The sequence below is a fragment of the Camelus bactrianus genome, chromosome 26 (genome assembly GCF_048773025.1).
Source record: "Camelus bactrianus isolate YW-2024 breed Bactrian camel chromosome 26, ASM4877302v1, whole genome shotgun sequence".
Lineage (NCBI taxonomy): Eukaryota > Metazoa > Chordata > Mammalia > Artiodactyla > Camelidae > Camelus > Camelus bactrianus.
This window is the reverse complement of record NC_133564.1, coordinates 22,578,477-22,598,479: the sequence shown is the minus strand read 5'-3', so window position 1 is coordinate 22,598,479 and position 20,003 is coordinate 22,578,477. Positions and strand designations below refer to the sequence as shown.

The 20,003-nt window shown below is 37.1% G+C and overlaps 1 protein-coding gene and 1 long non-coding RNA gene across 7 annotated transcripts in view; one reads left to right on the top strand and one right to left on the bottom strand.

The window, feature by feature from the left end:
• DLC1 (DLC1 Rho GTPase activating protein) overlaps positions 1 to 20,003 on the bottom strand; it is a 344,906-nt gene that overhangs the window by 191,227 nt on the left and 133,676 nt on the right. The window lies entirely within an intron of this gene.
• LOC141575096 (uncharacterized) lies at positions 4,545 to 15,393 on the top strand. Its single transcript, XR_012502431.1, has 3 exons — positions 4,545 to 4,629; positions 11,847 to 11,954; positions 13,943 to 15,393. It is a non-coding gene; the product is annotated as an uncharacterized LOC141575096 (long non-coding RNA).

Genomic DNA, 20,003 nt, shown 5'->3' with positions numbered 1-20,003 from the left:
ACTATGTTCCGTCTGTAATGAGGCCTTTTCCTCTTTCCTATTAGGCACTGTCTTTTCTATAGGAAGTTACCATTACACTAGCCTTGAGTCAGGAGGATAATTTACCCAAATCTCAGGAAAACTGGAGAGGTTTCTAAAATTTCTATCATTTAAAAAATAAGAAACGAATATACTTTTAAAATTGGTTATTTGCAGGCTCTCCTAATAATGATTCACATAATGGTCCAGATGAAAGTGGTGACCTATTTTTAAGTGTCTTTTATAGGAATTCAGTAAATGTGCTACATTCTCTGGTAGGCCTACTTTTAATTCCCACAACTGTTTTCTTCACTATTTCGGTCAAAATTCAAATAACAAACAGTACTTTTCCATAAAGTCTCCATTCTGAGAACCTAGATTTATTAAGTAGGCCTGAAAAATATTCCTATTCAAATGCTTTATTGGCATTGGGGTTTTGAACATGTATTTTTTTCAAGAACTACAGTAAATTTTATTTTATTATGGGCAGAATTCAGAATAAAGTTAATCACAATTGCTTTATTAAATGCTGTAATTTGTTAATCAAAACATTTAAGGTAATATCTATTGGCTGTTTTAACTGGTACCCACTGCTGTTCAATACTTGATAATTTTGGCTTTGAAAGACAACCATATGTCAGTTGTTAAAATAAACATACAGTCTTAGTTGTTACAGTTAAATGATTGGAAGCTTTTTGTTCTACTTAGGCAAGGACTGTAGAATTTTTAATCTATTTTTACCCCCTATAAAACTCTCTTACTTTGTTGGACACAAACTATTACACTGAATTTAGATTACTGCCTTGGAATTCACAGAGATCTGACATTCTACCATATAATTAACCCCCAAGGGATTTAAACTGGGTATTCAGAGAACTCAGATCTAGTCCTGTAGCCTTAAGAAAATTAAACATTTTAGATTACACTTTTCTTAATTATAAAGTTTTAGCATATCTTTAAAATTCTAAATTTTAAATAATTCTTAATTTGTGCTGAAATGTCAGAGTTTCTACTGGAAAAGTAGCAAAAAAACCAAAACAAAACAAAACAAAAAAATGTAGCCAAACTGAAACCATATGAGCTCTAGGAAGTAATATTTCTTTACTGCTTAGAGATGGCATTACCCACAGAGTTTACTGTGATGGTTTTAATATATGTCCACAAGTCTCTGACCCTCCTCCCTTTAAAAGGTGGAGACTCATTTCCTTCTCTAATAGGGCATGGCCAAGTGTGACTTCTGACATGACGCTATACAAGGTACTGCAGCTTTCCCCTTGCATTCTCTTTGTATGACTTATTCTGGGATAAGCTAGTTTCCATATCACGAGGATGCTTAAGTCCCCCTATGTGGTTCATATGGCAAGGAACCAAAGCCTCCTGCCAACAACCATGTAAGTGAGGCATACTGGAAACAGATTCTACAGACCTAGTCACACCTTCAGAAATCTTGACAGCAACCTCAGGACAGATGCTAAGCCAGCACCACCCAACTAAGCTGCTCCTGAATTTTTGACCCACAAACACTGTGTGAGATTATTCATTGTTATTTTAAGTTGTGTGGCAGACCTGAGAGAATCAGGTAGAACAGCTGATCTCTATTCTTCATTATTTTTCTTTTTCATCATTCTTTGCAGTTAAGTATTCTGCTTGGGTTGATGGTCATCATTTATTCATTTATATTTATTGAGCTCCCCTGTACACTTTAGGCCAAAATAAGAATTATATACAGCGTAATAAAAACTTAGTTCTACCATTAAGGAACTTAGACTTTTCAACAAAGATGTGAGTATACAGAGTCAGACGAATGGTGTTCATACCGTCTTGAGATACACAGTGATAAGGTAATGCAGCAAAGTGAATGCCTTATTGGTATTAAGTATTTGTGTGTGTATGTATAAAACTTAATCTTTACAGTAATCCTACGAGGCATCCAATAAGCATTTCACTGATTGGTGGTATCACTTTTGAAAATAGGTATTTTTCTGATTATAGGCATATCTCAGGGCTTTGAAAATATGAAAAGATACTTTAATGCAGTGTTAGTGTAAGTCAATCCAGCAAGCTGGCTTATGAATCATGTGAAACAGTTAATGTATCTCAATGCATCCAATTCTGTGGCTTAATTAGAGCCTGTCAGCAGGTGCCACTGAGCACAGGAGGGACAGCCTGCTACTTGAGAACACAGACTACAGGTTCTGACAAATCAGATTCGATTTTTTTTGAGTCTTACATCAGAAAGTCTTACATCTGGCCATGTTGTTCAAAATTTTTATTGTTGTTGCTGTTCTCTCTCAAATGTGTTCATAAGGAAACTCTCTAGAAGTATCTTCAAAAGGAAACTGAAGATTTTTAGTGGCTCATATTATTAAGGAGTATGTAGGAGACAAGTCTCTAGGGCAATTCCTTAAAAGTGACTTTAAAGTAAGCTCTAAATTTATGAGTAGTATATAGCTTCCTTCTTTCTTTTTTCTGTGTTAATATGAGTAAGCCCTTGGCTTCCAAAACAAATTCAAACCATGTACTTTTACTTATGAAATGAAAAACGGAAGATTTTTTTTTTCCAGATTAGAATCTTACTGCACATGAAGCATTTCTAGAATCTTTACTAAATTTGAAAATTCGGAATTTAAAGTAACCAAAATGCAATTATAATTGTGCTTTCCTTGATGAGTATCAAAAGTTATGTTTGTGTGCGTAGGATGTATGTATGTAAATATATACATTTTAACGCAATTATTAGAGTATCATATAGTCATTTAATGATACTTTGGTGATGTTATGTAATGACTGTTTGTAAAAGATAATTCAAGTGATTGATTTGTTTAAACACTAAGTGCTAAAAAAAAATTTTGCTTTCCTAGAAATTACACAGGCATGTAAATGAACTACACATTAAACAGACACAACTGGGAATGAGGATCATAACAAGGTTTCTGAACCCTGTAACTTATGGCAATTATTTTACACAAAAACTGAGGAAACAACAAACAACAAGAAAAGAGAAATCTCAGAAGTTGGTCAGTCTTGGGTTTTTGCTTGTATAGTTTGGTGAGAGCCCTGAAAGCTTGGAAAGGAAGTAACAATGAGGCTAATGAGCTCTTGGCTTTTGAACCAGAGGCAGTCCCTTGAGGACACTGTTGGATCATTTCACAAATGGTGAGCAGGGATAATATGATACACAGAAAAAACATTTTTCTTGCTTCCAACAGACTTAAATTGCACAACACTTCAACAACACTTCTCAAACATTTGAACATGTTCTAGGACAATAATTTTATACACGCACAGAGAAAATCTCAGAAGGCCATAAATGTTGTTCTGCTCCATGGAAGGTTGCAAGTGGGTGGTTTCTGAGGCCTGACCATAAGGCAGAGACAGAAATGAAGCAGGCCGAGTGAACAATTCTCAGTAAGTAATTGGTCTTTCATGTGAAGACAAACAGCTGCTGGAACTTTTTGGAAAATTCTATAGAGATTTAAGAATTCAAAGAACAAGAACTTTTGGCACTCTAACGAATGAAAGTCAGGACTGAATAATCTCTGGGAAAAGTTGACACTAAGGGAAAAGATTGTCTTCTTGTATCATATTTTAAAACATGCCGTGGTTTATATTTATTCCAAACTAAGCCAAGAAAATGGCCCTATTAACTACTCATTCAATATACACTAAAATTTAGTATTACAAGGCAATGAGGAGGATATTAAAAATTATGAAGTATAATTCCTAGTGACAGTAAACTTGAGATTTAAGATAGAGAAAAAGACATCCACATGCAAATTTCACTACTGATTCAAGAAACTAAGAGGTGGTATTTGACAGTGAGAGGGTCTAGCTTTTTATTCAAGGAAGTCTTGCACTTAGACCATAGTTCTATGAGCATTAGCTGATCTCTACTCAGAGTTTGGGATGTGGTATAGTAGAACAGTAAAAGGCTCACAAAAAAGTACACATAGTTGTGTATATATCTTGCCACTCACAACTCAAAAGTCACTTACTCCTTTCCCCGCCCCAACTGGAGCCAATTTATTAAGCTGGACAAACAATGCTGGGCCGTAATATCTTTCCTTCACTAAGCTCACTAAAAAAGCCAGACAAATTATGTATGCCTAAGTAATAAAACAGATAGAACTGAGACTTTCAGGCATTCCCATCTCAGACTAGCTAGATCAGGGGTTCTCAGACTCAAGTGTGCATCTGAATCACTTGCTGGGTCCTGCTCCCAGAGTTGTCTCATTCAGTCAGTAGGTCTAGGGTGGGGCTCAAGATTTTATATTTTCTTTAAGTTCTCAGGTGATATTGCTGTTGCTGCTCTAGCAAACATACTGTGAGAACTGCTGAGCTAGGAGAACATACTGGTTTGATTCTAGTTCTGAAAACAGAATCTGTGGGTGGAGTTTGGAAAGTGATGGAAAGGATGGTATGAGATGATGCTACAGAATTAGGTGATGATGAGGTTACACAAGACCTTGTAGTTTATGTTACACACTGAGAATCTATCTGTGGGTTTTAAGTAGATGAGTGATGTGATCCGACGTGCAGCTTTCAAAGATCATGCTGGCTGCACTGCAGAGAGTGTACTGGGGAAAAGAGGACCAGAGATGGCACCAACAGGTAAGTCACAGTTCAGGAAAGAGAAATGACTGCTGCTTAGGCTGCAGGGCTGATGATGAAGATGGGAAGAAGAGGTCAGACCTACTTTACACTTTAGAAGGAGAATCATCAGCAGACACTTGGCGATGGATTGATTGTCGGAACACTGGAGAGGCAGATGCCAAAGAAGATCATCAGCCTCTTGTCCTATGGAGCTTAGAAGATGGAGTAGTGGAGGTAAAGAAAGCCGCAGGGGGAGTGGACTGGGCGGTAGCAGGAGCCAATTTCATCTTGGACAAGATCAACCAGACACTTTTAAACCACTGGTTACAGGGGTGTGGAGGTCAGAGGAGAGGTCTGAGCTGAAATACAAATTTGGTAGGACCTGAAGCCAGGGAAATGGAGCCTCAGAGTATGAGGGTGTGACAATTACTTCTCTGGGTTGACTAAATCTGAAGCATATTTTTTTACAAAAATAATTTTTACTGCAATATAAAAATAAGTCCCTCTTTCAACAATCAAACTGAGGCCTGTCTGTGAGCCATGATGACCTTGCTAAAAAGACATTTTCTTTGCTTTGTATGTAGAAAATAATGATGGATAGGAGAAAACGTGGTCTTCTCTTAGGTGGCAACTCCAGTTGGTAGGATTCTTTTTTGCTTAGATTTGAGGCTATGAAGCCATAGCCCAGGTGTAGAAATAACAAATTCTAAGCTTAACAGTATTCTAATAAGTGTGACTCAGTGAAAGGTAACACTCCAAAGAAGGTGGAGAATAAAGATCATCCAGTTTGAAGACTTATAAAGATAAGGTATTGTTTTGTTAAAATAGCTGTTGTCATGAAGGGTTAAGAAGGGGAAAGAAATCAGTACGCCTGGTTTTGTCATTTAGCTGCCTTCACTACAGAATGCCTTCAAATTTAAAGTATCTATGTTCTAATTCAGAAATGATGCAGATAGAAACATCAAAAAAGAAACAAATCGCCAAATCAAAACCCCCCAAAACCCCCAAAACCCTAAAACTCAGGATATTTTACTTTTTGTTGAAAAATGCAATCTATTTTTTGAAATTTCTAAGATTTCTAAAGCATAAATATTTTTACATACCAAAAAGAGTAAAATATTGATATTGGCATCAAGTCAGGCCTTGCTCCTTGTTTTAAGTGGCTTTAATATTATCCTTTCCTTGTCTTATTGCTTTTTGCTAGTCTGGTCCTTGACATAACGTGTTGAGAATGTGACCATAGGACAGTGTGTGTGATGACTGAGGATGAAGACTCAAACAATTTCAGGTTGAGTTCAGCCTCCGTAAAACAACAACAAAAACTTTTTTTAACTGAAGAACTAGCTTCAGCATTTTTAATGACCTTTAAATCACACATAGTAAAATCTTGACTGACCAGACTATTTTGGAAATGGAACATAAATTGCATTTTTCCTTAATATAGCTTTAAATTTAAAAAAGGAAAAGTTTATTTCAATTATTGTTGAAAATCATTGTAAAGTGGACCAGGATATTTTCCTGCCCTAGCAAATAAAGCATAAGGAACACAATGCAGTCTTTCATTAAAGACCCTGGTTCTTGCAGTGCCTATAGCTTCTAATTTTCTGAGCTGCACACCCCTCCCTCTAGTTTCAAGAAGTCCCCACGAGGGTCAGAGAGCAAGCAGAGTACACAGGACATACCCTGGAAGCTGCTTGAAATAGTAAATACGCACTGTAGGTGATCTTCTTGGGTTTGCCTTCTTGGGTTTGCCTTGTCTGAGAAGTAAATTATAGGTAAACTGATTAACCCATCAATTAACCTAGGTTAATTGATATTTTTGAGAATTAAGATAGTTTAGTTACAACAATATATTTAAGTGTGATGTTTTCTGAAGTATACTGAATCTCTACTAAAATGGACGCATAAGAGTGATTTTGTGATTCTGGAATCTTCTGTCTAGAAATTTACAAAAATTTCTATTTATCTTCCCTGAAGATAGGGGAAAGGATTAAATCACCTCTCTGAAATTTCTACAGCACTATGAATCTAGAAAGTTACTTAAATAAAAAGTTACTAAAGTAAAATAACATAAAAGTTTATTTAAGTAAAGTTCATTTAAGTAAAATTTCAGTAAAAAAGGTATTTAAGTAAAAGTTAAGTAAAAGTTATTAAGAAAAATAATTTATTTTTCAAAAAAGATTATAGTATTTTTCATATAGGATTTATTACTTGTTACAGAATTTAAAAATACTTTTGTTGCCTGCCTTATTATTAAAATGCATAAAAATTCTTGTAAAATATCTTCCTGCCAATATTATATGAGTTTTTCTTTGAGATGCAGAATAAAAATTTTCTAAGACTCAAACTGCTCAAAGGAAGAATTTAAAGCTACAGTGGGAATGGCTCTCCAATTTGTTGTAGGACTGTCCTTCATGTCTTCCCATTTAAAATATGACTTCAGAATATTTAAAACAAAATGCACAGTGACCCAAACTCAGTGTGAGTTCATGAAAGGTTCATAAAGTGTCCTTCTCCTTCATTATCTAACATCCATTTGTCAGACAGCTACAAACGTTTTTGTTTCCTTAGGCTCCACATTAGAGTAAGAAACTCATTACAAGATCTTAGCAAGCCCAGAGTCAGTCATACGCAAGACATTTTTTGAGCACCTCCTCTGTGTGCTGGGCACTATTCTAGCACTGGGAAAACAGTGACGAACAGAACCAGCCCCTCCTCTAAGGAGGCTAACTTTGCAGTATGGGAGATTGACTAACAACATCAAAACAAATAGGTTAATGCCATATTCAGATAACTATGAAGAAGAAGATAAAATAAGGCCATGTGGTTTGGACTGACCTAGGCTGGGAGAGGTGGCTTTAGTAGTCAGGGAAGAAGTCTTCTCTCTGGAGGCGGCATCGGAGTTGCAACCTGAGGAATGAGGAGACCGCCCTGCACAGATACAGGGAAGCAGCAGAAGCTGCAAGTGCGAAGCCCTTGGGATGGAAAGGAGCTTGGTGAGCTCACAGCTCAGAGACGAGGCTGGAGTCAGTGTAGCAGAGTGAAAGACGGGGAGAATAGAGGAAGAGGAGGTCAGGAAGCAAGTTCCAGGCCAGGTGAGCCCTGGTAGGCATTCTGTGCTGGCTGCGATGGAAAGCATCTGGGAGGTTTTAAGCAGGAAGAGTAGCTTGATCTGATTAGTGCTTAAAAAGATTACTCTGTACCTAGGATCTACTGCGGGTGAGGAGTGAAGGCAGGGGTCCAGCTTGGACACTGGGAAACAATGGAAACTTGACCTGGGATTGTGGGAGACAAACATCGATTGTCTCTGGCCAAGGATAAGGAGAGGGGAAAATTCAGCCTTTTTTTTTGGTTTGGAAAGTGGGCAGGACTTCCTGAAGCATGGATTGGATGGGTCATTTGAAGGAAGTGGCCTGGATATTGGCTGGAGACCTGGGTGTTTGGAGGAGAAACCAATTGTTCTGCTGGCATGTTAAGCATGAGATGCTTGTTAGATATCCACACAGAGATAGGTCATAATTATAGCTATGATTTATCAGTGCTTGCTATGCCCCAGACACAGTTCTAAGCCCTTGTAGGTGCAATAGCTAATTTAGTCCTATCAGCTACAGGAGAGCTGCAAGGAGGGACTACTATCATGACTGCTAAAGTTAAAATAAGTGGCATAGTCTGAATTGGTTCTCAGAAAACCTGGCTCAGGACCCTAGCTGGTTATCACTGTGCTAAGCTGAAGGAGGAGAGAAAAGTCTGGGCTTAGGGGAGAGATCCAAATTTCATATATACATTTTAGAGTCATCACAGACACTACAATGTGTCTTTAAGACCATGGGTCAGGATGAGATCTCCCAAAGAAAAAGTGTAGCTGGAGAGGAAAAGATGACTGGAGACAGCGTCTTGGGGCCTTCACCCGCTTAGGGGTCTCTCGAAGAAGGAAGAGCAAAGGAACATGAGAAATAGAAGCTAGTGTGCCTGGAGGAAATCAGGCAAATGGACAATCTGTCTAAAGTTCACTGGAACAAAAATACAGAACTTTTTTTTTTAAAGGTATCTTTCAGAGATTATGGAAACCAAGAACATGTGGGTCCAACATTTTTCTCTACGGAATTTTAATATTTTTATGTGAGCATACAATAAATTCTTTTCCAGACAACTTCATGTTTACTACCAAGTCACGAGACTTTCTGACGTAGGCTGGAAGAAAATTAAGGGAGGGCTGTCTGACCCCTGACTGAATTTCTCAAAGCATATTTGAAACGAACACCCTATTTTCCTGCATGGAAAAGCCACCTTTTGGTCAAGCTGATGAAAATTCCTATTTTTCATAAGAAAGTACAGGATAATGTATATCAGATATTCTGCCTTATAGAAAACACTAACAGATGGAATGTTCAAGCCAAATCTAGATCTGTGGTTCCATAAAACCACCAATTCACTTGTCCACACTATATAAAGTCTGCCATGGGGCATGACAACATAAAGAAGAAAAAATTAATCAATCATTGTTCATTGGACCTACACTGAGACTTTTTTAATTTCAAAACAACCTGATTTTTTGACAAGAGAATAGGTTTTCATAAATGTTTTACAAATTGTGAAAAAAATGACTTTATATTTTCGTCTACGAAGGTACATTTTACTACTTACTATACTTGAATTTTTGCTGGGAGAGGAAAAGATATGATATTCAGAATCTTTCCAAATACTGGGAAAAGAGCATATTTCTAAAGACTCATCTTTCTTTTGAAAATATAGAGTTCTTTTTTTCTAAACCTTCCAATAGGAGCTAGAAGTCATTCATCTAAATCTGTGAAGCATATTCCGTTATCTGCTAAAATCCAGGGAAACAGAACCTTTAATAAGGTTTATTTTTCTAACAAATACACAGTCCTAAGGTGAAGTTGCTTGACTACAGGATAATATGGTTTATTACTGGGACTGGAGGTAGAATTACAATGTAGGAACTACAATGTATCAATATGTTATACAATTTGCTTAATTATTTTAATATGCAGACTAGGAAATGTAACAATTTCAGAGGAGGTTTTTTTTAACACTCAAAAAGAGAAGTCCTATTTTTCTCAATGTATGAGATTAGCTTTTGCTTTGAAGTGAAGTTAGTAGCTACTGAGACCTTAGAGAGATAAAGCAGTCAAGATTAAGCATTGTGTCGGCGCACACAGCTAAGCTATGTGTTCTATTGTGGAGATTTGCTGTGTGAGTAAAAAGAATTGGACTTATCAGAAGGGTGGATTTGAATATGAGCTCTGTTACTCACTAGCCACATGCTCTTGGCTTTAACCTCATCTTCTTTATCTTGGAAATAAGAACAACCCAGCATTTGCAGGGTTGTTGGGATGACTAATAAAATATTTTGAAAACATTATGTAGTATGCACCCAAATATAAACTGATATTATTACCATGTGACATTAACAGTAACTTGAGATGGCAAAACCAAAGCATTAAGACTGGAGTCAAATTTGACATTTTTTTCTAATATAGTTTAGATACATACATCATTGAATAGAAGTGAATGATCAGCTAAAGGAGATAAAATGGAAAATATAAACAAAGTATAAACAAAATCAGTTGTCTCTGGCCAAAGGCAGAAGGGAAAGTACTATCTCCTTCCTGAATTAAAAAATAAAGAAAAGAAATAGGAAGGAGACTTGTTCAAATAACTTGCTTGACAATATCTTTATTGTAGAACTGAATTCCAGAATATAAGAGCATTTAATTTTTTTATATTCTGTTATGCTAAAATCTTGATTATGTAACAAAAAATGTCTATATGAAGGAGTATAGTAAATGGATATTATTTCTATAACACATATTAGATATTAGCAATATGGTGTTTGAATTCAAGCAGGTACTTCCAATTCAATTAGGATTATTTTAAGATTACTCATTATCTGCCTAATTTCAGAATAATTAATTACCTCATTTGTAGTTATGAATGAATTCACTCATAGTTACATAAAATAATTGGTTCAATATTTTCAAAGGTCACGATACAGGGTAATAACATATTCTAGGGAATTTGTATTTTGTAATTAATTTTAATACCTTGATTTGATTTGATAATCATATTAGCATCACCAATTGTAAATGGATGGAAAAATAGGGGGTGGATTCTGCTGTCATGCTGTTCAACTTTACTGCACATATATCAGGGAATTTAGGAGGATAAAACAAAATCAAGAAAATTGAATTTCTAACATAATGTATATATTAAGATGGGTATATATATAATTGTACCCACAAAGCACTTTTCCCATAAACTTTGGTAAAATAAGGCTAGAAAGCATAACATTACTGATGTTTAACAGAGACGGATTTGCAACAATAAAGAAAACTTAACAGAGTATTAACTAAATTATTGAATCAAGCAAGAGTCTCTCAGCATCAAGAAGTCAGTCCCATTCTTTTGACTGCTATTAATATAAACTGCATGAAAGAAATTATTTTCCCATAATATCAACTGTGTATATAATATTGACCAATAAGCTTCATTCATTTATTCTTTCATCCAACTAATATTTATTAATCCCTTACTATGTGTTGAGTAGTGTCTTTCAATGTCACCTGTCTATTGGTATAGCTAGAGGAACTTAGTTCTGGGTTAAATTGCTGTAAACCATTACCTTTGCAGATAGTTTGATGCAATTCAAAAACCATGAACTGGCTGCAATTTTGTCCCAACTTGTTCTGGGCTTAGTCAAGCTACTGGTCCTGTCTGCCCCTCAGAATCCAGCTCACGGGAGCTGGGATGATACCCTGATCCAATTAGAGGCTGGCTGGAAGATGAAGTAAGATTAATAAATCTTTGAAATGGTTAAGAATAAATTAGAGTAACAATGTCATGGTTTTGAAAAAAATTATTGTTTTAGCTTTACTGGAAATATTTGTGGTTGAGGCTGTCACTACCACGTCATCTGAACTCAAATCTTGACGTGATAGACTGGCATGTGGGAGTGGGTTAAGTGATTTTGTCTGAAAGGGGACATCACACAGCAACTACCGCTGTGAAAGAGAGAAGCTATCCATAAAGTATCCAATCACATCACATCCTATGGCAACAACCCAGTGTGGACACCAGTTGGGAAAATCAATATTAGTGGGCATTGGTTCTTTACCAGTGCCTCTTTTTTGTGACAACACAGAGATGAATAACTCTTGACTCCTGATCCTGAGTTCAGTCTTGTGAAATCTGTTTCAAATGTTCCCACATCTCAGCTGTGCAAGGAGGATGAGCCAGACGATGCAGACGGACTCACCCCTTCTATAACATGTGGTGGCACTGCACCCACGTCCCAGGGGAGTAACCAGTCTGACCAGCAACCGGTAAGCCTCAGCTCACTCAGTTCTTGAAACAGTAGACTAACAATAAATAGCCTTTATTGGTGGTTTGCAGAAATCAAAGCATTCCACAGAATCAACAATGGTTGTAGACATCTAGATTTTTATTTTTGTATACTTGGTTTGCTTTTTATTTTTCCACACAAAATGTCTGTAAGTTAATCAAGCAATAAAACAAAACCCATTTATGGATTTGGGTCTTTATTTTTAACCAGATGCACTTCATATATAGCCATGCATATGTCTGGTAACAAGACAGAGAGGAATTTCCAGAAGAGCAGGAGCTCAGTAAATATTTGCAGAATGACTGATAATTAATTAACTGAATCATTCACTTGTTCGTCAGATAGGAATTTCATAGACTAAACTACCTTTATTCTAGTTGCTGTGAGGTTAAAAGACAATGAGATGTTGCATATTAGAACAATTTTCATAGTGAAAATGGCTATACAAGGGATGAACACAGCTCAAGAGATATAGTAACTGGCTTCTAAGTCAGACAGGACAAGGCACAGTGTGTGACTTTTCTGGTCTCTGGTGACCACCTTTCTAGGTTATTTATAAGAAAGAGATGATGCATGTGGAGCAGTTAGCAGGGAGCCAGGCAAATAGCAAGTGCCTAAGAAATAAAGTATTATCTTCTCAATTCTCTACTTTCCGTTTACAGTTTTTCCTTTTATAAGGTTCATCTCTAGGAATGATCACATCAGACAACAGACTACTGTTTATTATTTTAGACCTTTTTGTTGACATTTGCTTGTGCTTTAAAAATCACCCTCCATTTCCGACTTCATACTGGATAGAGATGTTCTGTCATTACTTCACTGTTTTGAAACAAAAAGAATAAAAGGCTCTCATCTCCAGAAAATTTTCTTTAAGAATCAGAGATTATTTTTGATTTAAGCCTAAAATTCCATTTCTACAAAAGTAAATCTGTAAGCACACAAAGCAGGGTTTCTTAACCTGGGGCCCTTCATTTTTGAATCCCTAAAATTGCATGCCAAATTTATTTGTGAATGTGTACTTTTACTTCTTTAGAAAACACCTCCCAGCTTTCATTAAATACAGAGAAGGATTATGATTCTCTCCAAATTAAAAATTACTGGTATAGAAAGTCTATAACAATTAAATAGTTTATAATGTGTTTCATTCGTGGCTCAAGAGATCACACTCATTTCTTCCTTCTTTACTTCTCCATTCATTTAGCAAATATTGATTGAATGTCTACTGTGTGCTTAAAGCAGCGGGATTACAGCAGGGAATAAAATATAAAATCTCTGCTGTTCTCATTGGCTTACATTCCAGAAGGGGGAAATGGACAAACAGCAATTAATAAAACACAACACAAAATCAGGTAGCAACAAGGGTTGTAAAAGAAGAGAAAAAGCAGAGGCAGGAGTAGACCATGATGGGTCGGGTGTGGTCTTAGGGCCTCAGACAGGGGCTCAGGGAAAACCTCTCTGAGCAAAGATGAGGAAAAAATGCAGGGGAAAGCGATCCACATCACTGGTACTTCTGGGCCTTCCAGGCACTTTTTTAGGCTAGAAATCATCTTCAGTTTTTTTATGCTGACTTTCCTCTTGCATATGGCCCTGCTACTTTTTGTTCCTCCTTTTGTTGGTTGTTCTTCTTTCACAGGCCCAATGGAAGTGAATTTCGACACTTGTCTCCTCTCCTGTAAAATGAGGGTGTTTGACCAGCTGGTTCCTTAACTTGTTAACACATTGTGCTGCCTATTGTTATTTTATTATTGTTATAAACTTCACATGTTTCAAAGTTCTCCCAAATTTGGTGACAATTTGGTTTAAGCCATACATTCTGTAATTAATTCATCCACCAGATAGATGCACAAAGGAGTGAAATGTACGTCCTTGCCTCTAAAGAGCTTAAAATCTGACAGCGCTATACTTTCTGAAAGTTCAGCTGTGCTCCATGCCTGCACCCAACTGAAGATGAATTATTTTTCTCCTCAGAGTGGTTTTACCAGCACCTGAGTCTGTCTAAAGTTCCCCATGTTGTGGCATCGACAAAGGCATATTCTTATCCAGCTACAGCGATGTCCAGAAACAATACTGCTCCTTTGAGACTCCTGCTGAGAGAAGCATGTCTTTCGTAGGATTGGAGTGAAGAGTGGGTGGAGAATCACATTTCAGCAAAAGTATGTTTTTCTCATCGAACTAATCTCTCTAGCTTAGAATCACAACACTGTACAAAAGAACTAGTAACAAACAAAAAAACAGAAAAAATGAGAAAGGAAAGCGAAAGAGTGCCCTCAAGAAATGGGACAGCTTGACGCATGCTACCATGTGAGAATTGTCCATTGCCTACTGTCTTCCACGAAACTGAGACCAGCCTGCAGACAGAATCTGCAGAATCTTAATTTAAGAATCTAAATTAGATTGGTGAACTGTTCTCACCTATGCTTTCTATAATTTCATTTGCTTGGAATGTCAAGAGAGTTAGATGTATAATTCCTCAGTGATTTGACCAGTTTGAGAGATTGGATCGTCCACCACTGTTAGTTCATACCATTTGCAGCCTTAAGTGCAGCTACATCAAGTCATTATTCTGCCCAGAAACTGATGGCTCATTGCCTGAGACAGGAACATCATGTACAAGGCTGCTGTTTTGCACAACTCCTGGGATTGTGCAATATGGTGTCCCCAATCAATTATGATAACTGAATGGACAAAAGCATTAAAACTGCATGTCTCTGAGCTAAAATGTGCTCAAATAAAATGTGCATCAAATAAGATGGGGAATATTGTTTATTCTGTGCAAGGCATTAAACTATGTAGTTTATAATCTTACTTGATTTTTTTAACATGTCTGTAAAGCAGATGATGTAGATGATGATGATTACGGTAAGTCCCATTTTATGGATAAGAAAAAGAGAGCCAGAGATAGTAAGTGACCTCTCAAAGTCAAGCTCTTGGTGAATGAATGGACATGAATTTAAGTCATCTCTGATCCCCAAACCTGTGCTCTTTTCCTACCCTGGGTTACCTCTAGGTGAAAGTTAGACTTCTCCATAGTTTTAATTCCTTTAGTTCAATTTATAGATATGCCATCCTGAGTTTTCTCAGAGAGGCACCTTTTCTAGACATTGGTTTGAAAATAAATCTACAGCATGTGAATCAAAGTCAATACTGCATATTATTTTCACATACTTAGGGACCCAAATTTGAAATACTTGGATGTTTAAGTTTCCAGAATAGTAGCACAAAAGGTCCAGCCCATCAAGATGTTTGGTTAGTACCATTTTTTTGGGAATGTGGTCAGGGTTTCTCAGAATCTTAGGATTTATTTTGCTTTGGTATTTTCTGAATCTATGTTAGCATCCTATAAATGATTCATTCATTTACCCATTTATTCTTTCTTTCAGTACTTACTGAGTTCTTACTATACTCTAATTCTGAATTTTATACTTATGAAAGTACAAAGATGAATTAGCTATAGGTTCTCCTTTTATAGTACTTTCAATCTAGAGGAGAAGTTCTAGTAAATGAATGGAGGACAGAGTACAGAGTGACAGGTGGTTTTTGATGTCTGCCATCAAACAATGCCAACAAAATGGTTCTTGCAAAACAGTGGTAGAAATGGTTACAGATGAAATAAGGCACAAGGTTAGCCACTACTCCTCTATAGCTATCACGAAGACCATGATCATAACACAAGCCAGACTGATCTGTTAGGACAGCAAGTATAGATACAATCATTTGGGTAGATTTTTTCCTTGTGGCTTGGAAATAGGGAAAGAAAGTAATAATCATAAAAGTGGGTTTCACTTTGTAATTAGACACAGTTTGCACGTGGTGAGAAAGGACAAAAGTCTAATTGTGTACACACATTTAACCTAGTACATTGTCAACTTCTAATTATTTAATTATTTTGCCAAATTGGATAATAGGTGGATAATGAGAAGTGAAGAAAAAGTGAGTCTAGTAGACTGAAAAAGCAAATAATATCTGTAATTCCAGAACAGTGAAGTAGGAGAGGAATTTAGAGCCCTCCCTCCCCACTATCTTTGCACAAGAGGAGAGTAAACCACAGAGGGGAAATGCACTTGCCCATGTGCGATAGACGACGAACTAGGGGAAGAACTTGGGATGCAAGTTGAGAGGCAAGGATATGGTGGCGATGGAACTTGTAGACTTGTTTTTCTCTGCCTAACAATATCCAACTGTCACGTATTGTGCCTAAAATGTTAGGAGTTGCTGTAATTACAAACAACTCTAAAATTTAAAACACTAGTTGATTTCAGATCCTCTAGAGTGAAAGCAAAAAGTAAAGATTGCAGAGAAAGTAAAGGAAATGAATCTCCTCGAAGCAGTGGTTAAAGGCTGCCTTGGGAAAGAGAGGGAGGGAGGGAAGTGGCCAGCAGACAGTTCAGAGATGGGGGGATCTCTTGGCAGAGAGAATATACTTATGTGGTTAATCAAGAGTGAGCTGAAGTAAATTTGCACTTTCAAACTCAGCAATGAATCAGGGTAAAAAGACAAAGTTTTCATTTTAACTTAGAAAAGGATGACTTCATAAACCTTTGGTGGTGTTATTTAAGATGTTTATAAATACTATAAAGACATTCAAATTTGTTATATATTTGGAAGTTTTGCATTGTGCATCTGCCATATCATGTTACATAAAGTTAGGTACCTTCTACTGCATCATGAGATGATTTCACAAGAATCTGACACATGAGAAAATATTCTGAAACTATGTCCTGAGTTGCACTTTGGGATTATAGCATTATCCTTAGAGAATATATGTCACTCGTCTGTAAAGCCTGGCTAAATTTTCAGTGTGCATTGCGTGTGTGTGTGTGTGTGTGTGTGTGTGTGTGTGTGTGTGTGTGTGTGTGAAGACGTCCCCAACAGTGTTAAAAGAGGCTCTTTCAGCATATTTCAAGACTACTGGGTTTGAGGGAAGGAAAATTGTTCACAATCATTGTTTAAGATTTTTTTTAATTAGCAACAGGAATGAAATTTGAAATTTGCAAATAAGCTATGGTCTAAATGTTTACTTTCAAGTCTGCTGTTTGGAATTCTGAAATCATTTTCTTATAGACAAACAACAACAAACAACCTGACATGGTAGCATGGATTGGCAAGTCTGCTTACTAAATCCCTTTAGACCATCACATACCTAAAGTTTAACTGTTTTTCTTGTTCTTTGTAACATAGGCCACAGGTACAAGAACTTAATGCTAAAGCACAGAGTTCCTCTAATGTGTGGACTCACTGACCTTCCCAGTGTCTAGGCTGGGGATGTGTCTAGGAGGGAGGTGACAGAGGGGCTGTGTTGCCCCCAGCACACATGCTCCTTTTTATTTCATAGCCCCTGTGATTGGTTCTCTTGCTTCCCTTTTTCTAGGGAAGATATTTCCACGGCAGATATTTCTGACAATGTTTTATTTTTTCTTGGGTCCAGAACAAGAGGAAACAGACCTAAAACCAGAATATATTGCTTTTGGTTTTTCATGAATGTTTCAGAAAACAAAGGGAGAAACAACCAGGTGACCATTAAATCAATTTCTTTATGAAAAAGCAACATCACATTGTGGTAATAATGGTGATGAAGAAGGCTTTATCTACATTTTTGAGGAAAGTCAGATACAGATAGCCCCAGGTGTGTCATCACAGGAGCTTAAGGATGTGCAGATGCTTTGAGACCAAGAGCAGCAGGACTGGACAGTGCTGGAGTAGAAGTGTTGGGGGCTGGGGCACAAGAAAGGTGCAGATCTGGGAATTTAATCTTTCTTCTATAGTATACTCCCCATTCTGGGCCAGCCTTCATGTGCAGATTTAAAGTTTAGGTAAATCATTTTGAAGGTTAGAGGTTAGAGAAGACAGAGAGGGAAGGGCTGAAAGAAGAGAAGCAGCTGGTGTTTCCACGGCTAATTCCAGGAGGTTTGGGCCATAAGTAAATCAGGAAAAATGAATAAGCAGAAGTCATCCTCCTATAGGCACAGAAGCATGAATAGTTCATTTCAGTATTTGAAGGATATCTGGAAAAGGTACTTTCTATAAGAACATAGAATAAGGCCTCCTAATCCTCAAGGGAAAAGAAAATACTAATAAAAAGCTTCCAGGAGATCTCACTTGCAGAAGTATTTTGTAAATGGGGAGGAAAGGAAAAAAAGGTGTGTATGAAGGGAACGAGGTGGGAGAGAGCGTGGCCTCCATGAGGGTGGTATGTATGTGCCTGATGGTTGGGCACAAGCGGTTCCATTTCACTGAAGCTTAAGGTATACTATTATGGCAAGGAGTGCAAAACCAAGCTAGAGAGGTAAGATCACTCAGGGCTCGGTGCTACACTAAAGAAGTTGGATATTTTTCTCCAGAGCATAGAGGGCTACCGAAGTTTAGCAGAAGTGACACTGAGAGATTTGCATTTTGGATGAATGAACTGGCAATGTGTTGGATTTAAGGATGTCAGACTGAAAAGGGATCTAGTTAGGAAGCTGTTGTTAAGAGGCCATAAGAAAGATGATGAGGACCTTATGAAGACCATTGTTAGAGAGTTGATAAGTAGGAATGGAGGGTATGGTTTTTGATTCAAAAAATAATTAGATACTTCTGATTAAATATGAATAAACACATTCACTTAGATTAGACTGCTCCTTCAAACACACAGTAAGAGTGAGAGAGAGAGAGATGGAGAAAGGAAGCGAAGGTGACAGGAGGACACAGAGATAATGTAAGCCATATCAATAACATTTTCACTCTGGAAAGTAGATGGACTGTTGGTAGCTACTCAAAGGCTACAGAGAGCTGTATTCTCAGCCTTCTTGGGGGAAGTCAGTAAGAATTAAGCAGAACCCCTGAGCTTAAAGAAACCTGAACTTGCTCAAGAAATGGAGGCACCAGTTACTAGGGATGGGAATGTGGGGATAAAAAGAGGAGGAAAGACTTTACATGTAGCAGTTGGATTCCCAGATCCACAGACCCACACTGCACGGCCAATTAACTGCCCATCTGCCACTTCTGCAGAAACTAATCAGACAGGTTCCAGACCCAAGGAAGCTGGGCAGAGCCGAGGGCAGGATGAGATGCAGCAGTGGAAGTAGAGAGCAAGTGAAAGGCAGACACTCCCTTCTCCTGCTCAACCCCTTGGATTTTGACAACCACACATCACCTAGGAAATACTGGAGACTTTCTTTCTGGAGAAACTTGTCAGCCAAAGAGAAAAGATCAACAGATGTCAGCATTTGAGAAACTTCCCCAAAAGACTTGGGTCTCAATCAGATCACTAGTCACCAGTAAACAAGTCTCAGAGTGGCTTCTTTCATCTCCTTCCAACACAGAACATCCAATCAACTTTTAGTGACTTATTCTTATATATGAACATATAGCTAATGCTCACCAGATATATAAGGAAGGCTGCTAACATGAAAGACAACAAAAAAGAATACGTACAAAATATAAAATTTGAAGAAAACAGAGATAATGCAAGGAGGAAAAGAAAACTGTAAAGAAAACCATAATTAGAGTCAATGGATAAGTAAATGATTAAAAAATACCATAAAAGGTACCAGATGCCATAGAAAAGGACTATGGTCTTTTGACTATGGTCAAAGAACATGAATGGTCTTACGTACTTTTTAAACAAAAATTAATGGATGTTTTGGAAAACAAATCAGCAAAAATTTTCTCAGAAAGAAGATAAAATTGAAAAAGGCACAGAAAATGGAAGACAAAGGTTTAAAAAAGTGGAGGATAAGCCCAAGAGGTCTATCTCTAAATCATGGGAGATCCAGAAAGAGAACACAGAAAACCAGAAGGAAGAAATTATTTTTAAAAGTACAAAGATATCGCCAAAAACAAAGGAATAAGTTTTTAGACTTAAAGGGACAAACACACGCTTAGAAAAAAAAGAAAAAAAGGATGGAGAGAGAGAAAGGAACAGACTCACACTAAGGTATATCACTGTAAATTCTCACTCCACTAGAGATAGAAGAATATAAATTTTTGGTAGAGAAAATGAAAACAGTTCACATATAGGATTGGGAATCAGAGAGACATTGGATATTCT